This window comes from Notechis scutatus, chromosome 1 (genome assembly GCF_049901735.1).
Source record: "Notechis scutatus isolate UNSWTSFEM ecotype Mainland chromosome 1, rNotScu1.2, whole genome shotgun sequence".
Classification (NCBI taxonomy): Eukaryota; Metazoa; Chordata; class Lepidosauria; order Squamata; family Elapidae; genus Notechis; species Notechis scutatus.
In genome coordinates, this window is record NC_142009.1 from 211095553 (window position 1) to 211120368 (window position 24816).

The window sequence follows — 24816 nt, forward strand, 5'->3', positions numbered from 1 at the left end:
TGGCATATGTGGGGGAGAAAAACTAGAAGAATAAAAAACAGCACAACTGAGATACTTTAATCAAGATTCAGGAAGCTGTGATTCTCCAGAAGTTTCTGCGGTTCACAGCTGAAATTGTAGGCAGCTCTAGTGGAGCAATATACAGGGAGACTTTCCAACCTAATTTAAAATATAGACCTACATTTCTAATTCAGCAAATTAGCATTTAAAACTGTAAGGATTTTTCTTAGAGAGAGGGGGAGGGAGGGAGGGAGGGTGAGAGGGAGAGAGAGAGAGAGAGAGTCTGTTCCTTAGGATGTTCATATATACACAGCAATTGCCAGCTGATCATTCCAGCTCCCACCACTTGTCTTCTAAGAGACGCTCACTCAATCCAGATATGGGAATGAGGTAGGACTCTCTCTGACTGTCCAAAGACCAAACAATAAAAGTTCAATGATGTTACTTATTTTTTATTTGTTAACATTTTTATGTCGTTCAACTTTCAACGGCTCAGAATGACCTACATGTGGGGGAGCCAAAATATTAAAAATACAACACAAACATTTTCTGCAGTACAAGTGGTCCCCCACTTATGCAAAATTGGGCCCACAATCTTGGTTGTTAAGCAGAATGGTCGCTAAATGAGATGTAACGTGACCACTTTGCTCAACAACCATCATCCCATCTCTCCCAGTTGTGGTTGTTAAGTGGCCACTTAAGACATTAATCAGGGTCTTCCAGTTTGAACTTCTTCGGCGACAGACCGAAACCTCGTCTCTGCGAGGCTTCGATCCGTGCTCGCCGCTGGAGTGCCCAAGTCATCTGGTTTCGGGGCTAAGCCACCCCGTAGAGGTGGTGAAGAGGGGGAAGACTGCCTGCAGGGTTGAGGAGAGCCGCATCTCTCCTCCCCAGCTGGCCATTACTCCCTTTCCCGAAGGTGGTTGTAGCGGTGGTCAGAAATGGCCACCACAAAGAAGAACTCGACCGGAAAAGAATGTGCAGGAGGAAGATAAGAAGAGAAAGTTTTGGTTGACTGGGTCAAACAGCAAAAGCAACAAATAAGGTACCCTGGAATTTAAACTTAACAACATTGTTTCCAAAGAAGATTTTGAAGCTGCGAAGGAGAGAGAGAAGGGAAAGGATTAGGTTCTTTTTCTTCCCTTCCTTATACTGATAGCAAAGAGACTTAAGCAAGAAATTGAAAAAAAAATCCACTTTGACATTAATAAACACCTATGCTGAAAATAAAAGTCAAAGGGATAATAAAGATTTCTGGACATTTAAGTTTTTAAAAGCAGGAAAGGAGAAAAAAAAGAATAAAAGGGCAGGATCTGGAAAAATGGAAGAGACTGCCTGGAATTAAGGAACGGAACTGTAATTAAAAGGAACTTACAGTGAAATTTTAACAAGATTCCTCAAAGATACATAGAACCCCAGGAAGAGAAAGTGGAAAAAAGAAGCAAGTAGAAACAGCCTTGGATTATTTGGTGATTTTTGGTTTTTGCATCTAGATGACTAAAATTAACCGGGTGGTTGTTTAAAAGTTTTTAAAATGGTATCACTCTTAGAAGAACTGAAAACGGAACTTTAAAAATGGAAAGAAGACGCACAAGAAGGGAGAAGTTCTTTTGGCTTCGTGTTTCAATTCTTAGAAATGGAGATCTGGAACTATGAGAAGCAACAAGAAATGCTTGCAGAACAAGAAGATTGGGACAAAGAAGAAGCCATCTTTAATGATCAAATAATTTTAAGTGGGGGGAAAAAGAAAAGGGGGGAAAGAGAGTGAAAGGTTTAAGACTAGAAAAAACAACCAAAAAGGAGAACAATTTGAAAGATAAGTATAATATTCGAAAGCAACAGAAGAGGGGATTACAGATGAGAGAGTTAGAAGTAGAGAGACGAGTGGGTAAAAAGGGGAGGGAGAAGAAGAGGGGGAAGAAGGCAAGGAAAAGAAGTTATAAAAAACAGAAACAAAAAATGGAGAAACAGAGAAAAGATATAAGGAATGTAACCATAAGCTTGTTTAGAGATAATGGGTGAAAATTTAATTGCAAAAGGGATTCTGCAAAGGTACATAAGATAGCATTGTTATATTACAAATAGAAATAATTTTAGAAAATATGATGATGGATAAAATATTTACTGTAATGTAGTGGGATGTTTGTTAATAAATGAATGAATTAAAATGATTGAGAGAATTAAAAGGGAACATTTTTAATTATTAGTAATGATTTATAAAAATATAAGTGAGAAATATGGGGAAAAAAGAATTAACTATGGAAAGTTTATAAGTGTTCCCAAGGAAGTATGATATTTAATTGAAAAGAAATGTTAAAGATGTTAAGATTTTAATGCATATTAATGATAGACTTGAATTGGAATGGAATGTGTGTTTTATTTACATATATATATAATTTTTTCTTTTTAAGAATATAGTCTCTATTTTAAGAATGTACCAAGCAGAACTCAAATTGAAGTTATGTATTATATTGAATGCTATAATCTTAAAGGTATACATTGAAGCTTAAATAAGAGTTTGAATGGATAAAATTAAAGGATATAAAGGTGCCATACTCTAATTGGTAACTACAGGGAAAAATTTGCTTAATAAGAAAAGATAATGTGAAATTGAAACAGGACAGACAAAAGTATAAATGTAATGATTTGAACTGAGATGAGATAATTAAAACAAAGTTGAGAAAATTAAAAGAGGGGAAAAACTATGTAGAAAATATAAAATGGTAATAAGATATGGAATAGAATATAAAAATGAGCATGAAACTGAGTTTTGTGTCTGTATGAAGAAGTGATAACCTGGGACCATGCTATTTTCAAAAAAGATGCTTTATTTGTGTTTTGTTTTTGTGAAAACCCAAATAAAATTTTCAAAAAAAAAAAAAAAAAAGACGTTAATCGGAGCACTAGAGAGAATGCCCAGGCTTCCCAATGGGGACAGGATCAGTGGACTTACGAAGGGAGGGAGGGAGGGAGGGAGGGAGGAAGCTTGTCAATTTCACCTGCTTTTTTGTTTTTAAGACCCACAAATTATCTATTATATCAGTAAGATTAAACAGAAAGAAAGCTGGGATTTCAGCTGATGACCTTGTTTCAAGAATAAACTGTTCAGAGGGTAGAGGCATCTCCGTCCTGCAGGTGGTTTGCCTGTGTAGGTGTTTGCATACAATGAAAAGAGCACAGCAGACAATTGTGGACAGCAGAGATTGTGCCAGGACAAATCAGAAAACACAGCATAATGAGTCCCAGGAAAAGGCAGGCAGATGTTGCCTTCCTGGTGGGCTATGGAAAAGATCACACATTCCTTGCCTCAAGAAATTATCAGAGACTGGACTTGTGCTGGGGCAAACCACTTGTGCGGATCAGACCTCACTTTCTCAAAGAGCACATTTCATACCACCGTGTCATAACACTGTGAGAAGGGAAGACATCTCAAGTGCTGTTGCTTCAAAGGTTTGAGGAGGCACTATTCGGAATGCTAACACATTCCTCTGACAACAGGTTTCTCAAAATGCTGAATGAAAATGCATCTTCTATAATTCCTCTGCTCTTTTTCCCCCAACATTGGTTTCATTGCATAGTTTATAACTCTTTTTATTCACTCTAATTATCCAAGAGATAATCAAATAAAGCTACAGGGCAAAATAATCTTAATAGAGAATGGTGCGGCTTCCTTCAGAATAGTCAGGGACAGGATTGCAATCCAAGAGTTAGCTTATGCAGGCCTGGTAATAAAAGTGGGGGGAAAGGGATACCAAATATAATGTTCTATGCTAGGGTTTAGCCGCTGTATGATATTCACGATCCAGACTTTTTCCTCCCTTTCCTAGCTACTGCGCAGCAATGCATTTGGCAATTACAATATTAAATATGGCTGTTACACTTGAGACTGGAAATGAAGCAACCAGGACCTTTGACTGAATGTGGATTACATAGGAATTGATTTTCAATCTGCTGGGTGACCTGATACATTATTAACATCAGTGGATTGTTCACGTCTCATATAATTTTGCAGAGAATTACAGAAGGAAGATATAACAACTCTTTGCAAAAACTTCTTGATTTTGATTCAAGCTAGGGCTGGTGGAATATGATACGATGGATCGTCCACCATTTTCAAAGCTCATGTGATTTATTTATGAAAGGAAGGCAGGGGCTTTAATGGGGCTTTCAATTCTAGAGTTTTACATAACTGGCCCCCCACTTAAGCTAATGGGGTGGGAAGGAGGGAAGAATTGGTCTGCTATAATTGTGGAGATGTCAGAATCCCCTGGCATCCCCACAATTTCCAGCTATACCTACTTCATGGTTTGCAAAAAGCCTTTTTAGCACCTACTAGGTAGGGATATTGCCAATGGTAGGCTAGTAATACTGTAGGTTTATCAGAGGATTTTCAAGAAAATCACTGTGATAGGAGCAGAATCTATTACAAATATTAACTCTTCTAACTTACACAATTCACCAGAATCAGACTACTTTTCAAATACACATATTTTTAAAGTTAAAATATATAAACATAGCACAATACTGTAGGTTATGCATGTATGTATGTATGAATGTATGTACATACATACGTATGTATGCATTTATTTAAACATCCATATAGCTGCCCATTTTTCAACTAACTTTGTGCTATATTTTCTCATTAAACATTAAACAGGTGATTTTAGGGAGCCCGCTTCATTTTTATTACTTTCATTCAGAGAAATGAACTCTTTATATTCAGATGCACTCAACTTGAAAAGTTATTAAGGATTAGAAAACGTCCATCTTTGATTTTGCCCAATCCCATCTGTGTAAGGCAGATGGTTATTGTCTGGTGCTCTTGAACCTATAATCCATGGTTCAGATGAAGGGCAGTGAGCACAACAGTTATATACAACTATATCACTGCACGTGTGAAAATACAATTTGGAAAAAAGGAAACATGAACATTCAGCATTTAGATCAACAAAGCAAACAAATTGCAAATGTATTCATAGTTGAACACTGCACAATGATTATGTGAAGCTCTAAACATACACTCTTTAACAAGTTTATAAAGAAAAGGATCAAGTATTTTCAAAATTACAAAACACCTGAAAATGGGAAATGTTACTTGCTTTTTATAGATTGTGTATGCTTTGAAAATATTACAGCTTCTTAAAAGTGATGTTAAAAAGTATGCATCGTACAACTTGTTGTTAAAATCTGTTGATCCACAGATATATGATAAATTGAGTTACTGAGTGGCTTTGAGGTGCAATAGCACAGATTGTTTCACACAATCCTTATCACTAAATTTTTTTTGAAATCAGAAGATAATAATTTTGATACTAGGGCTATCTCTAGGTAGCAAGAAGAAAGGCAGGAAGTAGGAGAAGAGTGGATTTCATTTTGCCGATACAAACACAATCAATTGTAGTTGTGCTGACTATTCTCTCTCTCTCTCTCTCTCTCTCATGAAACTAAATTCAACCTTTAATATATCCTTTATCATGCATGCTTTCTCTTTTTGATTTCTGAGCACTTTGGTTAAGATTTATGAAAACATCATTAAATGGTTTCCTGGCTTTTAAATCTTTGAAAATGTTGTAGGTCTAATTCTGTTGATCATCAGGTACGTAGTGCTCACTGAAAAGGCACATTGATTGCCAGCAAAGAGTTCTGCTTCTTGAATTTGTTGCCAAGAGCCTTCTGCATTTATACTTTCCCCATGGGAAAAGAGTGCAGTGACTTGAAAGAGAAATAACAGAGGCAGGAGAGAGACCTGGAATGGGGACAGCAAATGTCATGCTGTTACAGTCTGTCGTGCTGATATATTTGAGATGTGCTTTAACTTAGAAAACCCAAGAGGAAATAGCTATATGGACTTCCTTACCAGGGAAACAATATTTTTTAAAATAAAAGGCACACTATGATCAGCCAGAAATGACCCTGAGCCAAGTAGCTGCTATTATCAGCATCTACGGGACATTGGGATAAGTGACTAGAAACTTGTACTTTTCTTTGAAGTCGTAACAATGTAATTTTAATATTTAATGAAAAGCAGATAAATGTTCAGAGATTTGCCAGTACCCTCTGAATTCAAGGATGCTCAGTACTAGTTTAAGCACACTTTAGTTTAACAATTGGAAAGCATTTGTTGCTGTGTCCTTCTATTTCACACACACACATATACACACACACACACTCATTCATTCACTTACTCACTCATTTTCTGGGTGGAAATGATAAAGGAAGAAGGGGAGGAGAAGGAAAGATAGCACTGTGCATCTTATTTTCATTGCTTTTTCAACATACCTCAAAACATCAATTTATCATTCTATCACAGTGAAACAACAGTGTTGCCCTAGGTCTCCAAATGTATGTATGCAATTGTTAAATTTATGTATCTGCCCATCTCACAATATGTATGTATGTATAATTGATTGATACATAAATGAAACATCTATAAGTGAACAAGAGGTACCAAGATTGTACAGTGTATTCTTGATTAGAAATTAATTATAGAAAACAGTAAATTATATTATTTGAATGTAAATAAGAATGTAAATCTTTCAGCTAAAATCTCCACTATTTGTTGTTTAAAAATACAAAAATTAAAAAAACCAAAAACTTTATAAATAGTATTTACTTCCTCTTTCTCATACTATAATGCTAAATAGTTGTAAAGATTTCAAAATTTTAGCATCTCTGATTTCAATTATTTGATCAGTTCTCTTCCCTTAAAACCCATACATACTTACATTTGCCTTGCTGTATAGTATGCAGTGATGGCTAGCCTTTTTTGCACGTGCACATCCTCAAAATACAATGTGCGTGCATCCCCCTTGCATGCATGCATGTCCCCCGCATACATGCTCTGCCCCGTGCATGCACATGCACCACCCACATGCTTCCCCCTGCATCCCCGTGCATGCGTGGCAGAGACCTGAAGACCAGCTGGCCGGTGGGAGGCATGTCTGCACATGTGTGCAGGGGTGGGATTCAAATTTTTAAACAACTGGTTCTGTGGGCGTGTCTTAGTGGTGAGCATGGCTTGGTGGTCATGTGACTGGCTGGGTGTGGCCAACTCAACAACACTCACATCGAGGCACGCATCTCCTCGCCGGCCTCTCATGACTGTGGGGATGCTGTAACAATCGTAAGTGTGAAAAACAGTCATAAGTAATAAGGGTTAACAGAGAGGCAGTTTCTGTAAGCAACACCAGAATGTTTCCTTCCTGCCTTCCTTACAGGATTGGGCCAGTAATTTCTTCTAACAACTGGTTCTCTAACTGCTTAGAATGTTAACAACGGGTTCTAGCCAATAGGTGCGAACCGGTAGAATCCCACCCCTGCATGCATGGCAGAGCTGAGCTGGGGCAACAGCTCGTGTGCCCATAGAGAGGGCTCTGTGTGCTACCTCTGGCACGCATGCCATAGGTTCACCATCATGGGTATATGGTATGAGAGATTTCAGCTTGGTTGTTTTCTTGCAGATGTTTTATTACCCAAACTAGGTAACATCAATGCTAGTCCTTTCAACCCCGAGTTTCAAAGTCTCCTTTATTAGTATATATATGTAAGGAAACCATTCATGCTTAAATTTGCTTAGACTTCTATTGTGAATATATAGTGCATATTCTCTGATATGTATTTGTACACCCATGTCTTCTTGCCAACATTAAATCCTCAACAAGTTGGACTCAGCCATTTTTTAATATGCATTTGTTAAAGATCTTTCTCATTCCAGCTTAGCCATCATCATTGCCAAATGTTAGAATCAGACATGCCTTACAGGGAGAAATCTTTGGGTTTCCCTCAATTTGGCTACCAGTCCTATGTTACGTGAATGTATAATTTCTGGAAGGACCTCTGAAAAAACACTTTATCGTGCCCAGGCAAGAAACCATAAAAATGGAGCTGGCTCCATAGTAAAAAAAAACATTTTTATGGAAACCTGTCTAGCTCCCTATTCAACAGTTGCATTAATTCTCTGGCTATGTTCCCATACCATGCTTAACATGATTACTGAATTAATGCATTCATGGTTTTGCACCATATGCACAAAATTTAATTATCCAATTTATACAGCATACAATCTCCGCCTTTAAAAAAAAACCCACAGAAAGTCAACATCAAAATAACAAGATGAAAAACCATGTAAGCAAGTCTAGAACTAGCAATCTTAGCATGTGCAAATGGACTTGCTAGATTTACAACTGATTTCAATGTGTTGTATGAACATAGTCTTTGAGAAGCAATGATCGATGGGATATCTTCTTTCACTGGGGCTCTGCCTCTTCTCTCATCTGCCCAGTTAATTGTAATGCAATGTAGTTTGTGATACTGAAACAGTACCATTTTTGAAGCAAGCAAAATTCCCATTCCTTTGGTTGGTCCGAGTTGATTCTGACATGGCATTTGTATATAGTGGCTCCACTATAAGACTCTTACTGGTTTTTGAGGAACTGATGAACAAACCTAATGTAAATATTTCTTCTTGTTCTTCATTCTTGATACCAGGGTTGTAAACTGATATCTGCTTTCATGCTTCCAAAAAATTGATCTGATTGGATAGAATACAGAATAGCAGAGTTGGAAGGGACCTAAGCATAGAGAAAGCAGTACCTGTGTATAAACCTAGTTTCAAACACATAGAACAGAATTCTTTATTGGCCAAGTATGATTGGACACACAAGGAATTTGTCTTGGTGCAAGTGCTCTCAGTATACATAAAAGAAAAGATACATTCGTCAAGAGTCATAAGGTACAACACTTAATGATAGTCATAGGGTACAATAAGCAATCAAATTATACTAGGAAACAGTCAATATAAATCGTAAGGATACAATCGACAAAGTTACAGTCATACAGTCACAAGTGGGAGAGAATGGGTGATAAGGAGTGATGAGAAGATTAATAGTAATAGTAATGCAGGCTTTGTAAATAGTTGGACAGTGTTGAGGGAATTATTTGTTTAGCAGAGTGATGGCTTTCGGGAAAAAACTGTTCTTGTGTCTAGTTGTTCTGGTGTGCAGGGCTCTATAGCGTCGTTTTGAGGGAAGGAGTTGAAACACTTTATGTCCGGGATGTGAGGGGTCTGTAAATATTTCCACAGTCCTCTTTTTGACTCGTGCAGTATAGAGGTCCTCGATTGAAAGCAGGCTGGTAGTAATTGTTTTTTCTGCAGTCCTATAGCAACATAGCAACAATAACAACAAAATGTATATTTCATGCAGTGAAGTTTTCCCTGATATTTTTTTTCTTATGAATCTCCCTCTTTTCAATTGTCATAGAAATCAAAGGTGTGTTTCATAATCTTATATTGTGCTTGAAAGTATTTTTGCTTTCATCCATTAGAACATGCTGTTTATGTAACAATGGTATAAATATTTGTGTTGTAGTTCTTGGAAATAATTTGTCATTTTTGCATCTTGTTAATGAAAATCAGGAATGCATTTGAGCAGTCTTGCTCAAGGCTTAATTCATATATGTATATCATAAAACTACATAATTATTATTGTAATGGGTTCTTGTAGAAATATTTGCAGGTTTATAATGCAGTATTCATCACATTCAAACACAACCCCCAACAATTCACTCATGTAAATGGTTGCAGATGAACAGAAGGATTTGCACAGTTTTGGCTTTCCTACAGACTGGTTCCATTCCATTGGTACAAAGTACTTAATTGATTCTTTAAAATTAAGAGGTTTTTTTTTAAAAAAAAGATTGTCTAGTAGCTTCAGCATTATTGTTTTTGTCTGAAATATTGTACATGTCTTCGTAATTTAAAAAGATGTTATACAGGTCATGTCATTCACTGGTATGACTGAGACATACTGTGCCCTGACACATTTAGACAGCACCAGTCAGAAACAAATTGGCCGCCTGAGCAAAGTTTTATCCTGAGGTGCTGCCTCAGTCTGGAGTCTTGCTGGGTTTCAAACTGAGGTACTACCGATATTAAATTTAGACCTATATTGCTCTTCCTCCTTGCTTTGCTCTACCAGGAATGGGTTTATTGTTGTTGTTAGTATTATTATTTTATGTGAATGTAAGCTGAAGCCCAAAAGATTTTCTCTGACAGACTCATCATATCTCGCATTCATCTAACAACATGAGAAGCATTTACTTTCTATCAATTTTTTTTTACAGACGGGAATAAAACCTTCCTGCATCTTCAGAATTTTTCTTCTTCTGCTAATATAACATCTATTTAAATCAGGAATAATTAATACCAAGATTGAACATGAATGAATGTGATACAATATTGGATGACTTAATGCAGATTGCACAAATGTTTTCTTCAACAAAATCTATTCACACCACTATAAATAATTAAGGACATTGAATATGCTAATATTTTTTCCTCATATCAGCATTGTGTCAAAATAATGTTGATTGGCCTATATAGTACAGATTTCATCACATCTAAAAAAGTCCTTGCTGATTGAATGTAACTATATTTTGTCTTTTAAGATAGCTGCATTGAGTTCTACATTAACTTTTCTATAATTATACTGAAAATCAATGTTGGGCTAACAGGTTTAAAATTAACAAGGTCGCTTTTGAAATAGAGATATTGATAATATGGCAAGACTTTCTTGTAATATCTTATTCTGTCATGGTTGAATATATTGCACACTCTATTAGAAACATGAGTGCTGATGGACTGAGGATTAAGGAAACTTCATGCTGTACGCATAAACCAGCAGGTCACTTACGCCCATGCCAAATTCCATTGTGTTTATGCTACATATGCTTTGAGGGAAGTAAGAGGGGGATTGTTTATATTTTTAAATTTAAATTCATGCTTAAGTGATGGGTTGAACTGGAGCCTAGACGATTCTACTTCCTTATTTATAATTTAGCACCCATATACCTGTCAACTAATTTGTATTATTTCCCTCAATTTCCGTTTTTTCCCCATTAGTAATGTCAAACATTTTTGCACAAAGACATATACTGTACTTGTAAGTGATGGGAACACATGGTCTCTTATCAATATGCTTTTCAATGTGAATTTGATACTGAGGGATGTCCTGTGGTATGATCACATTGAGAGTGTTTTTTTTTTATAATAGTTACCAGTGTTAATCTGGATAAGATTAACATATTTATGTGTTAAATCACAATGACATTAAAAAAATGAAAATAAATACGTAAGTACAATTACTGTTCACAGCTTTTAAAAAGTGTAAACAACTAAACTGCAGCGCAAAATTATAAAGAATAGGGAGAACTTTCTCATTGTAAAGTCATTAGACAACATTTTTTTCTCCACACTGAAATTTGTGTATGCATCCAGAAGCATGACTTTTTCCACTTTCCTCTGACTGGAGTTGGACCACTTGAAACTCAAAGGCAGCGAGTGTTTCTCAGCCTTGGCAACTTTTAAGATGTGTAGCCTTCAATGTCCAGAATTCCCCTGCCAGCTTTTTTCCAAGGTTGAGAAACATTGCTCTAAGGTCTTGCTGCTTGCTTTCTTAGTGATATAATTGGAAACAAAGTCAGTCCCAGATGGCTCTCAGTGCTTCTTTTACTTTCTGACTGTAATTTATGCTATTTTCTTTCTTTAGTTAGAAGTTGTTTTTTTCAAGATTGATCTATCAGAAAATCCAGTTGTCAGGCCCCTCTGTTTTCAGAATTTGAATCAGATGACTTTTAAGACATTTTCCAATTGCCACATTTCCAAGCAATTATTTTAATGAAGACCTTTTTGTAATTACTTAGCAAATTCCAATAGAAGAGAATATATGTGCTCAGGGTTGAACTGTGGAATCCTTGATGGTCACTATGAAGATGTTTCATTAGCTGACTAGGTTAACATCATCAGTGAGCACTGGGTAATGTAATGGCTGCAAGCAACCAAGCTTAAGAGAACAAGTCTTCCACTTAGCCAATTATCTGGCTCAGAAATTTAAGGAACTCACAATGGCCAGAAGTCTCGGATGTCATGATTCTTTATTAAGATTTCAGGAATTTCATGTAGAATGTTACAACAATGAACAAGCTAGCTGCTAGACCAATAATCTAAGTAAGAGCGTGACTGTCATCTTAGACTTGTAAAATGCTAGCTTTGGACTTAGTTTTCCATTTAAGAAGACAACTTTTATACCAAAGCAGAATGGCAAGATTGCTTACTTTTATAACTCACAATGTGGAGTTTCTTCTGTATCACTGATTCTTTCTATATAATCTGCTTCTTCGTGATTTAATATGTGCAGTGAACACCAGCCTTTTTGCTGTGTAGGCTGTGGTTGAATGTCTCAAAACAGGTAGGCTTCTATTTACCTTGAGAGAGAGAAAATGCTTGGTATAATCACACCAAATTTGGTTCTGCATTGCAAAGGGACAATTGCAATTTGTCAGTAGAAAGTGATTTGTCAAGAGTCTAAAGCAGAACTTCTCAACTTTGGAAGCTTCAAGATGAATGGATGTCAATTCCCACATGCTGCCTGGGAAATTCTGGGAATTGAAGTCCACATATCTGATCCAGAGAGGGAGGGAAGCTCTTGCTACTAGGTCTCGTTCTCCGTTAAGATGAACTTGACTGGTGAGCAGGGAGGGGGAAACCAGAGAACCTCTTAGTTTTCTCCACTTGTCTCTTCCTCCCGAGACCCTCCAGTTCCAACCCACAATAGCAGTTTTCCTCAGACAAGCTCTCCCCCTCCCTTCCCCGACCCCCTCTTGCAGGCAAAGCTTTGTCAGAGCCGTTCCGTTGCGACCGCTTCCGATCGCAGCAGATGCGCATCACTCTTTATGACAACACCCTCCCCCCCATCCTAAAGTAGCCTCCTCCGCTCAGGGGGAATTGAAAGGCCCCGACCGCGACCGAATAGCGGGGTGAGGGCGGGAGCCCTTCACCCGGCGTTCCCTCGGGGAGCTGAGGCTGTGCCGCCCTGCCTCGCCTCGGCTCCCCTCCCCGCAGCAGAGGGCCACCTTCTCCCAGCCCGCCGCCTGGCCGGCCCTCCCCGAGCGCACGCGGAGCGGCGGCCCTGCCCGCAGCCCGACAGGGAGCGCCAGCAAAGAGACAAGCCCGCCGGCGGCAGCATAACAACAACGCGGAAGAAGCGGCGGCGGCGGTGGCGACGGCTGCGGCTGCAGCGGCGGCGTCCGCGGTCGCGTCCGTTTAAATGCTGGGAGACCCCCATGCCAAGTTTAGAAACTCGGGGGCTGCTTTGGCTGCCGCCGTCGGGCTCCCGGGCTGCTCCGGCGGGTCCCCGGGGAGCGTAAAGGCCCCGCCTCTCCCCGCCGCTTGCAAAATGCCCCTCCGCAGAGCAGGTAAGGCAGCAATTGCGCCGAGCCTTCCCTCCTCCCTCCCCGGCCGCCCCTCTTTCCTTGCGCGCTTTGCGCTCCCCTCACCTGCTCTGAAGTGAAACCCGCCCTCTGGCGTGTCTCTCCCTCTTTCCCCCCCCCGTCTCCTCCCCTTCTCTCCTGGTTTAAGGCAAAGGTAAAAAGAGCGCTGGGCGAAAGGGGGGAGGGTTGGGGGGGTGAGCGGCGTCGGGGGGTCGCCGTACTTGTGTGCATGCGTGTGAATGCGTGAGCGCGTGAGAGAAAGCAAAGATGGAGAAGCGGCTGAGCCGGGCATGTGCCCGCCGGCTGGCCAATCTCGCCGCGGCGGTCCGGCGGACAAGTGCGCGAGGCCGAGGAGGGGAGCGCTCGCGCTTGGGTTCGAGCCCTGGCGCAAACCCGTTGACCCGTCGCGAAGCGGGTCTTGTAGACGCTGCTGGCAGGTTGACGCTTTCCTTAGGTCTGTTCTTCAAAGAGACAGAAAAAAAGAGAAAGAGGCGCGGCGCTGTGGAGTTTTGTCGCGGCTTCAATTGGACGGACCCCTCCGAACGAGCTTGTAGCTCTGGGGGTTGCTTTTTTCTTTTTATTTCTCCCCCCCACACCCCACGAGTCCCGGCCCGTCGTCTGTCTGGCCCATTCGTGGCGTGTAACTTGTCCTTTAACGAGTGAGATGCGGGCCCTGGTGGGACGAGTATGTATGGGAGGAGGGGTGGGGGACGACGACGACGACAGGCCCACGCTTCTGAACTTGCGGACGGAGGGATGTGCAGCAGCGTCCCACCGGCCTCTCTCTTTTTAAAGTTTTGCACAGCTCCCACGCGACTTGCCGTCGGACGCTGCTGGTGACGAGCCTGACCTTAGGTAGTGGGAAGGGCTAGTTTACAGTGCTTGGGGGGGAATGGGGGATGAAGGGGTGGCCTTGTTGAGTTACGGATGGAGGGGAAGATGGATTGAAGCCTAAAGAAAGACGCGCTGCCTTTTGGCGACAAGCTTCTGTCGCTGGAACTGGCTGGTAGCATTGCATCGGGGCTTTTGTTAAACCCGCCTCCAACCCCTTCTTTCATTCCACTCCTGCTGCTGCTGCTGTCCTGGTCCCGGGATCAGGGCTCCCACTGTTGGGCCTGTTCTGTCCCTTCTGTTTTCATCTCTCCTTGCTGCTCTCAGGGCCCTTCTCCCTTGCCTCTGCTGGCTCCTTTGCTTGCTCTTTCTGCTGTCCCCTGTCCTGCTGTTTGCAAACTCTTTTCCTTTGGCTGCTGCTGCTGCTGCTGCTGCTGGAAAGGGGAGCTAGTTGTACAATTGTATGCCTGTTGCTATTGGCAACTGCATATACAGAATTGTTATGCATCCATAAGCAGCTTAATTCTGATGGATGGCAGAGAAATATCATTTTAGGATGACTGAGCTGGGGTATAGTGTGCTGTGTGTGCAGTGTGTGTGTGTGTGTGCATTTGCATTGTATCTCACAATTCAAGTTTTTAATTTGGAGAGTGAATCCCAGAAGCTGCTTCTTTGTGATCTGGGTGGTTTATCTAAGCCTTTGATGGGGTTGTAGCAAACCTGTATTTGCTTTTTATTATTATTATTATTATCTATGCTTCTGTTGGTTTAGATAACTGGAGCTTTTCAATATCATTTACTTCTGTGCTTGAGTGTTGAAACTGACCTGTCTTACTGACCCACAAGGATGTCTTGAGTTCTGTTTGGAAGCAATGTGTAATGAGACCTGCCCAGTACAGATAGTAGAAATATTAATTTTCTTTTATTTTCACACACTCTTTTTACTGGTTGGTTACTTCTGACATTTGTACCAGAACTAGAAGGAATGGGATGTGAAAGAGAAAAAAAAACTTGTGGGCATTTGGGTTAATACTAATACAGAAAGTCCCGCTGGAAGTTTTATTTATTTATTTAATAAATGTATATAACCACCAATCTCATATGCATGAGTTGTAAGCAGCTTTTCTTTTCCCTTTGCTTCCTTTACATGTTATTGGCTAGCAGTTCCAACCCCCCCCCCCCATGTATAGTAACTTTGTTAGTTACTTTTATACCAAACCTACATTCCTTAGCTTTATAAATATAAGCCAAGCTAAGCAAATCATGCAGTGTGATTGTAGGATTAAAAACTAGATTTACAAGCATTCATGATTTTGTAGCTGTGACTTGATATGATATGGATTTTTAAATTTACATGCTTAAAAATTCCGGACAGGCAACTTTTTATGCTGCTGAATATGTATGTGAATATTTATGTACGATATTATTTGGAGCCATTCTAAATCTAATATTAAGAAAGTACTGTATAAATGAAAGAAAGAAGAACAAGAAAAGAATTGTTTAATAATAGTTTCAGCATTTTTAGGATAGTTTATGTGGGATATACATGACTATTGATACCATATTTGAACTGGGTGGCTTGTTTCTTACATCAACTATGCTTAATCATGGCAATCTCTGTAATGAAGCTGTTGATTAATTATATATGATTAAAATATCCTGAGTGTGTGCCAGTACACTACACAGCACACTCCTAGTTGGTGGGATGTGTTGATTGGCATGTTGGCTTTCTGAGTAGTCTTTAGAATAGAATTTGCATTAAACAGCATGGGCATGCTGGAGATAAACTGCTTTGGTTAAACTTGAACATGTGCCAGAAGTGACTTATATAATCCTTACCTTTATCAAATAATCAGCAGGTGACCTAGGGCAGGGGTGCCCAACCTCCAATCTGTGGACTGGCACTGGTCCGTGGCAGAGCAGCAACTGGGCCGCAAAACAAGAAAAGCCTCATCCATGGGATGCAGGCAGCACACGAAACCACTCTTCCTCTGGTCCCTGGAAAAACCTCTCTCCATGGAACCAGCCCCTGGTGCCCCAGAGATGTTGGGGGTGGGGTTTCTCTGACCTGGGGTATGGATAAAGTTTTAAAAAGTGTTTGGTATAGACATGGCCTTTAATAATCTATGGACTACCTGGAAACAATTGGCAGATACGGAAGAATGAGACTTGGAATATAAGAAAAAATAAATAATAGTGGACATGAATTAATGATTGTATTGTTTATCTGTGAAGTTTAGATGAAGGGAAGGATGTAATAGATATGAATAAAAGTAGTTTGATATTGTGGGATAAAATTAGTTCATTCAGGCAAGCGGAGGTATAGGTTTAATTATGAAAGCTAAAATATATTATTGTTATATTCTTATCTTGCTATCATTGTCTCTCTCAAGGCGGTGTGCATACCTAATACTGCTGCTTCCCCACAATAATAACCTTGAGAGGTGGGTTGGACTAAGAGAGAGTGACTTGCCAAGGTCATTGACTTGGCTTTCATGTCTCAGAAAAGACTCACAATCTTCTGATGTCTAGGCTGGCACTCTAGCCACTATACCATACTCGCTCAGAAAAGTAAGAATTTTGGTTACTATGAATTCACCTGTAAGTAAGAATCCATAACTATGACAGTTAGATTTATGTTCAATGTAATTGTGAAAATGAGATGAAACAGAGATGAATTTTGCAAAAATATTGTGCAATATTCTGAAAACCATCAGATAAGATGGATAGGTTGGAATAAAAATAAGATAATGCAAAAATGCGAAACTGATCATTTGTTGACCCAGGAATTAGTGAGAACAATAAAATACCATCTTAGAAAAAGGTATGTTTCAAATTCATAGACTAAGCCACCTAGAATTACTTCCGTGGCAAAGCACAATAATACCAAGAACAACAGCATGTATTATCCTCAAATAATAATAATGTCCTCAGGTAATCTCCTCAAATACATTTCATTATTCGCACCATACCTTTGGATGCCCATGTGCGAAGGAATAAATACAACTCTTGAAATACCATTGATCTGATTGTTTACAATGAAAGACTCAGACAACTAATAGTACTAGGATGACGAGAAATTCTGAGTGTGGCAGGCCATTTCCTGTTATTGTTTGGAACCAATCATGGGGAAAATGAGCATGGAAGAAAAAGAAGAAAAAGAAATGAGAGTGTAAGAAGAATGACTGCAGAAAGAGAAAAATGTCAGCCTCTGAAAGTCAGAAAGATACAGTACTTGGTAATTTTTCCAAGCAGACTTCTTTAATGTTCTACAGGCAGAATCTTGCCAAACTAAAGCACTCTACTCTCTACAACTATTACATACCCTGGGAATGATTAGGGAGGTTGTCTTCACCATTTCTCTCAAACAAAATATCTGAACTGAGTTTAAATAAATAGAAAGTGAACCAGCGAAAAGAGGTTATGGAAACTGCTTAGAACAGAGTGAAACGTACTATGCTACAGAGTGCCACAGAATAGACTCAATGGAATTAATAATAAAAGTGATTAAATGATTTGAGCTGAAACTGAACTGAAAGAATGCTGTAAAAAGCTTTTTAGAGCTTTGTAATGGAATGATAGAAATATTTTGATGTGTGAAATTGAATGCTATACTTCTTACTACAGTACAGTAAAAGATACTTGAAAAGAGAATCAAGTCTAAGAATTTTGAAAAATGCTAAAGCTGGATGGATGGATGATTTCAGTGGATAAATGTGGATATCATTTCAAGTGGCTCTACATCTTGATTATTGTAAGAACATTGAACGAAAAAAGTGGGATTAGTTTGCATTCTTGAATAGATGTGTGGCAATATACGAGAGTATATTGTAAATACGATATACAATAAGCAAAGTTTGGGAAGTAGAGTGAGATATTTTCATCACCATTCCATCTCATCTTTAGAAATTTGGAATTGTCATCTGATTAGTTAGAATGTTGTGACAACTAACTAGTAGATGAAACTAGGGTATGTTGATTCATATTATGAATGGACATCTGAGATAATTTCCTAGTGAATATGCTAATTTAAATCTTATAATGGTTATTGCACTCCTGATTTTCCAAAATGTAATAATTTCATGTATGTTTGGGTTTGGAAATGGAATTTATGTTTTTTAACAAACTGTCTTTTATTGCTTGAATGTAAAGTCTCACTTGAATTGAGCTTGACTCAACAGGGACAGATCCATACTGTTGTTTTGACAACAAAATGGAATTGGCCTTCTACTGCCTTCGGCTTACAAGAGACTAACATTGAATAGATTGGTTTGGTTCACTTATGACATTAAGGCATTGTTTACAAATCATATTGCCTGGATTTGGCCAAGACACTATACTAAACCACGCACACCACATTATAGCTTAATATAATGCGGAAACTGACATTAAAACAGAAAAGCGAGGTGCAGAGTAGGCTGAATCCCTCCCTCAGTGATTAAAGTAGTTTAGGATATTGAACTTTGTAATATTTGAATTTATTGTGGCACTTGGTTTTTGAGGCTGTGAACACATTTGTAATTTGAAAACACAACTTGAGCATCATCATACAGGATGCTAGTTGTAAAATGATTGAATTAGACATTCATTTCACAGAAGGCTAATACGGCAAAAATATAGCTTATTCTGAAACCTGAGCACAAGGCAAATATGTCTTTTGAGCCTCAAAGCACAGAAGTCTTATTCTGAACTGATTTTTTTTTTCTGCTTGAACAGAACATTCATTTCACAGATGGCAAGTACCTTAATTTAGAAATTGTCTTTATATAAATTATTGTAAAATGCATGCGTCATTACTCACACTTCATCTCTTCCTGTATTTTCACTCAAATATATCCTAGTCTTTACCTCAATTTTTAAATATCTAGAAATTCCCTGAGTTTATTCCAGTTTTTCCTCTTTCCCACACTCCTGATAGGTATTTTTGCCTATCTTTCCTTTTTCTTTCTAACATAATAAAGTGTTTGAAATAAAGTATGTAAAAATGCTCTTTGTCTGTCTGTCAGTAGAATAATTCTCCAAGAACTGAACACAACTGGACTAAATTTGTTGTGGGGGAAGAAGATGGCAAAATAAGGATGAAATTCAAAAATAGGTTAGATCTGGGATAGACAGACATACAGACATAGACATAGGTATATAATTTTCCCCATGTGTATCTATGAGACAAGCATTCAGTGGCCTGGCATGTTGATCTTTTCCATTTTGAGCCGCCCACTTTCTAGTCCTATGACCTACAGCAGAATTTGATGCCTGCTCTCTGCATACAACTTCCCAGTGCACATAAACGCAAACTTTCATAGATGCAAAGTAATATATATTTTAGTGGAAGGTTTCTTCCGCCTAACTGAATGGCATTACAAATGGTTCAATCCTGTAAAAAATCCTAAAAGGAAGATTTGTTGAGTTCCATACCTTCCCTACATTCAGCTTTTCCTTTTAATCATACGGATAACGCTGATAAACAGCTACTCAGATAACACTATTGCATGTGCAATTTGAAATAGGTCTAGAATATGGCAGTAGAATTGCTGATAGGGAAACTTGTTTGATTGTAGTATTTTCATCTCTGCTGTTTTAAGATTCAATATAGGTAGTTCTTGACCTACGACCATTCATTTAGCAATCTTTCGAAGTTATAAATAGTGAAAAAAGTGACTTACAATTGGTCCTTGCACATATGACTATGGCAGCAACCCCGTGATCACGTAGTTGTGATTCAGGAACTTGGTACCTGGCATTTATTTATAATAGTTACAGCATCCCAGGGTCATTTGTGACCTCCCCATCCAGCTTCCAACAAGCAAAGTTAATGGGGCCGACTGGATTTACTTAATGACCACATGATTTGCTTAATGACTGGCAAAAAGTTGTAAAACTGGGCATGGTCATAGGATGACTCACTTAACAACTGAATCACTCAGTGAAAGAAATTCAGGTACCAGTTGTGGTCATAAATCTAGGACTACCTGTATTTTTGCAGGTGTTTTATCATAGGTATTGTATTTTCATCTGATTTTTAAAATAATTATGTAAAATAATATGGATTGAGAGATGATAATGCTAAATAAATAGTCTTCCTGTATAGTCTGAAATACATTTATTTTCTTAAGCCATATTGCCATAGCAAGTTGCTCCAAATGAAAGAAAGCAGGATAATGCTTACTCGAGACATACAGATTAATAGCTGCATTTTGAGTAGCTACATGACTTGTCATGTGCTGTTTTTGTGGCATGAAAGTTTCTTATGACTGCAGCAGGTATTTGCTATAATTATTATTGACTGTATTTTGGCAAGGCATCACAGCACCATTGTTCTCATAAGTGTGTGCTTGAAAAAAGAAATTGGCTGACAGAATCACAAGATCTGCAGCCATTAAATACTTTGAGTGTTTGCATGCACATAAACTTTCTCCAGTTTAATTCCCAAGGTCAGTACTTACTTTTAAGAGCAGAACATGACATTAGGCGGGAGCATATCCATGCCAGTTTCAGTTCTGTTTCTCATAACATTCCGTACTTCATAACAGTGTTAGTTGACCTGGTGCATTTCATGTATTCAGCATCAATCCTTAATAAATCGAATTGAGTTTAAAGGAGTTCAAATGCAGCACCCAGAGGATACCATGCCAGGAAAAGATTTTCTAAACTACATTGTGGGAAATAATCCCATTGCACAAACTATTTCTTGGCCTTCATGACATAAATGAGGGTCAGGTCTGCAGGTAATGCACCACTATAATGTCATATCACGTTTCTAATACATGTTATGAGGAAGAGAAAGTGACGGAGTGACGGTAGTTCATTGTCCCTTAGCAGTATTTAGTATGGCTGTGCATGCTTCACAATAATTGGGGAAAAGTGCCTCTGCTCCACATAAGCACCTTCCTTTTTATTTATTAAAAGGGCTCTCAGTTTCCAGTCTTCTGAGTGAGCTCTGCTAATGGATACACTTTAAGGAGATGACTTAAGGTCATCTATTCCAAGTTTCTGCTCAGTATAGGATTCACTAGGATTATGAGCCTTGGTGGCACAGTGGTTAAGAGTGCAATACTGCAGGCTACTTCTACTGATTGTTGGCTGCCTGCAATTTGGCAGTTTAAATCCCACCAGGCTCAAGGTTGACCCGGCCTTCCATCCTTCCGAACTAGATAAAATGAGGGCCCAGATTGTTGAGGGGCAATATGCTGACTCTGTAAACCGCTTAGAGAGGGCTGTAAAGTACTATGAAGCAGTATATAAGTCTAAATGCTATTGCTATTTATTCTGACAGGTAATCAATCATCCAAGCCCTCTGAAGGCCTACAGAAAAGGAGAATGTATCACTTCATACAATGGCTCAATTATACCTTGTTTAGTCTATTATTTCATTCTAAATTGTACATCCGAAAGCAAGTGGTATATGGCATACATATAAACCATGCAGTCCTAGGTTTCTAACATCTGTTGCTAGAGGAACCATGTGATGGGTAGGGTTTGAAATTTCTGCCTAAAATCTAAGGAATTCATGTACTTGCCAAAACAGCTGCTGGATAATAGGTTACCTTTGGGGTTTCAAAACAGGATTTTCAATTCTCCCTATTTGTTAGCTGGTTTATTTAATCTTGGTTTCTTTTTTTGACAGTAAAATACTTTCAGGTGTTTTCGTTTGTTCACCATCTAGTCTATTGTATTTGTATATTCTTGTTGAAAGAACAGGGCCCCTTTGAATTCAGGTTGAATGATTTCATGAAAATGGAATTACCTTAGAAATTGAACAATAGATTTTTTTTTCATTGACATCTGTCTCTGGTTTAGTGATGGATCATAGACTGAAATTAAATTGAAAATGCCGTTTTGGGGAAGAATTTCTTATAGATGATTTGTCAAAGCTTTTTTAATAGTTTACTGGAAGACACTGTGTTCCTCTTAAAATGTTAATTCAATTCTTATGATTCGAGTATTCACTGTATTTTTTTCTTAATGGTTCAATATATCAGTGCTATATTTTTACACATTTTGTTTTGAAGCTTTACTTAGGTTGAATGCCAGTTGCAGTTGATTATTTGATGATCCTAGAAACAGTTGTTGAAAAAAGAATTAGTTTAATGTTTTGGAAAGATGCATAATAAAAAACAAACTATTTATTTATTTATTATCCATTTATTCCTTGCTGATTTCGTACCCTTTATAAGATTTTCAAATAAATGAACTGTTGCATTTGAATGACAAAAACCATGTATTTGCATTTAGCAGAACTAAATTATAATAAAGATAACCAATCTTTTAAGGCCAGTGTAACATTTGTAATTTTAAGAGTACATTTTGGATTTTCTTGCAAAAAGACCACTTTGGTGGGATGGGCGAGTTGATGAGACTTTTTTTTTTCATTGCCACCATCATCCCCTAAAGCTTTATATTATCTTTTCTCCCCTGGGCTGGTAGGCACAATTCCACACAAAACATTAGATTGCAGCCATATACCATTTTATTTTGTTAGAATGTCTCTGGGACCTATTATGTTGGCTCCCACCCCTCTAAATATTCAGAAGGACAGTAAAATTAGGCTCTTTTGTAGAGTCTTGGAATTTTCTAAGTCTATAAGGAGGGCAAACCTTCCTGCTATGGATTTGGATGCAGCTATTCTTTGGGACATAGTGGCTCAGTGGCTAAGATGCTAAGCTTGTCGATCAGAAAGATCAGCAGTTCAGCGGTTCGAATCTCTAGCACCACGTAATGGAGTGAGCTTTACTTGTCCCAGCTTCTGCCAACCTAGCAGTTTGAAAGCATGTAAAAATGCAAGTAGAAAAATAGGGACCACCTTAGTGGGAAAGTACCAGCGTTCTTTGCGCCTTTAGCATTTAGTCATGCTGGCCACATGACCACGGAGATGTCTTTTGGACAGTGCTGGCTCTTTGGCTTTGTAATGGAGATGAGCACCACCCCCTAGAGCTAGAAATGACTAGCATGTATGTGTGAGTGGAACCTTTACTTTTACCTTTATTCTTTGGGATGTTGCTGTTTGTTTTAGTTTAATGGTTTGTTTTGTGGGCTATATGCCACAGTAGTAAACAAAGAAATAAACAAACGAACAAACAGAAGAAGTAAAATCTATGGGGAACATAAAGACATTCCTGGAAATAAAGATTATGCCTGAGGCTGATGGATTGTTTCACAACAGGTGAGCTTCCTCCTTTTTAAATGAGAAGAATCTAAAGTATACAACCCCAATTGGATGTAGCAGAGACGCTAGCAGGTGCAAGGGAAAAAAGTCACTGAGCACATTAATATTCACAGGTGCCACAATCTATTAGCACAGTTTCTTCATTCCTCTTAAATATAAATTTAGATAGAATGCGCACTCTGCCCCTTTTCTTCCAAATATACTGTTGTAAAGAGGAGACTCACTGTGTATAGTAGAGTGACATAATTCCTGACCAGATCTGTCCTCTGACATGGGAAATGGGTATTTTTGAACCAGTCTTATTTTCTCAATCCAACCTATCCAACAAGATTGTTATCGGGATAAAACAACAGGCGATACCTATACAGTTTGCTTTGATGCTCTGGGGAAGTAAGTAAGTAAATAAATGAATACATATTTCAGATATTGAAAGCGATGTGACATTTCTTTCCCGTAACCACAATGTGTTCACAGATTGTAAAATTGTTTAAATAATTGAAAATGCTAATTTTTAAAAAACATAATCTAAGCTCAAAACAACGTCCCATTTTAAAAGTTTGCCAAGCACAACTCTCAAGGTAGCAGTTCATACAGAAATAAGGTTGCTTGGGTCATACTGCTGACAGGAGATAACTTTTAAAAACTTGCAGGACTGTGTTAATGAGTATGAGAGTTCCCTGGGAGTTAACTAATAGCATCAGACATCGTGGGAAATGTTTGATGTGTGACACTTCAGTTTGACAGTAGAGTACTTAAGATGATTATATTTTAGGGGTGGAGGGGCTTTGGAACAGATTTTACAGCTAGCAGTACATTTTTAGTTACAATTTTCCCAGAGATACAGGTTAGCAGGTCAACAATTATTTCAGTGGGTCTTACAGTTCACATTTTTAATGCAAATATTATATATTAAATAAACGGAGCATCTTTTTATAAGGCTTGTAACCAATCTGAAAGGAAATTATTTTCCTTTTGACAGAAGAAAAAGCATTGCTCACTTAGTTAATAAGGAATGAAAATAAACATTGAAGTATTAGAGGGGAGGAAGATTGAAAGTTGGCTTCAAAGCCCAGTAACTGATACAGAATTAAATTCAGAACTCGTATTCAGAAACTGAAGTATAAAATCATAATGGTTCATTGAATTATCTTCTAAAAATCTCTTTTTAAAAAGTCATGCATTGCTTTAACTATTCTAACAGAGCTGAAGCGTTATTGTGATGTGTCAGCCGGATGGAAGACAACTACTCTTCCTATTCTTTTCTATGACAGTTTGTAATATGCATGAATTAACATGCTTCGGATGCATTCATTAGTGGATGAATACCCTATTGACTTATCTCCTGCTAAGTGTTGCGAACCAGTCTAAAAGCTGACAACCATTCCACCATCAGAAGCTCTTAATTGTGTAAAGAGTGTCTCATAATTCTCAGCTCTGGACCAAACCAGCTCCCTATGGGATTGATATGAATGGCTGACATGGAGATATAGATATTAAGATTTGTGTAGATCAAGAGGAAATTTATGTTGGAAAAAATACATTGTCACAGAAATAAC

The 24816-nt window shown here is 38.5% G+C and overlaps 1 protein-coding gene across 4 annotated transcripts in view; it reads left to right on the top strand.

Annotated features, from left to right (window-relative positions):
- The window catches only part of NCKAP5 (NCK associated protein 5), a 711275-nt gene that overhangs the window by 232382 nt on the left and 454077 nt on the right, over nucleotides 1-24816 (top strand). The window contains exon 1 of one of the 4 annotated variants that reach the window (XM_087950140.1): nucleotides 12959-13251. The exons of the other annotated variants lie outside the window; for them this stretch is intronic. The gene's annotated coding sequence lies outside the window, so the exon portion shown is untranslated. Of the gene's footprint in view, nucleotides 1-12958; nucleotides 13252-24816 lie in introns of those variants that run through there. 4 annotated transcript variants of the gene reach the window in all.